The following is a 311-nucleotide window of genomic DNA, read 5'->3' on the forward strand; positions in this document are numbered from 1 at the left end:
GATTGAAGGTATGATATTGATTTTTTTTCGATCATCAATACATATATTTTTTTTCTGTATTTGATTTGAATTGTTGAATTAATCGTCGTTCTTTGTTTGGGGAATATTCAGGCCGAAAGCATATAGGCCTAAATTTAAAAGTTGATGGAACGCCTTGACGCCCAAATTTAGTAACGCATTGGAGCGAATTTCCTCTCTTTGGGTTATTAAATGTCCAGGTAGATATTGATTGCCCTCACCTGGTACTCTGCTGCTCTTGTCTCCTCCGCTTCCCTCTCATTTTGTATGTTATTTGTTAATTTTAGCAGTCA

This window comes from Penaeus monodon, chromosome 31 (genome assembly GCF_015228065.2).
Source record: "Penaeus monodon isolate SGIC_2016 chromosome 31, NSTDA_Pmon_1, whole genome shotgun sequence".
Classification (NCBI taxonomy): Eukaryota; Metazoa; Arthropoda; class Malacostraca; order Decapoda; family Penaeidae; genus Penaeus; species Penaeus monodon.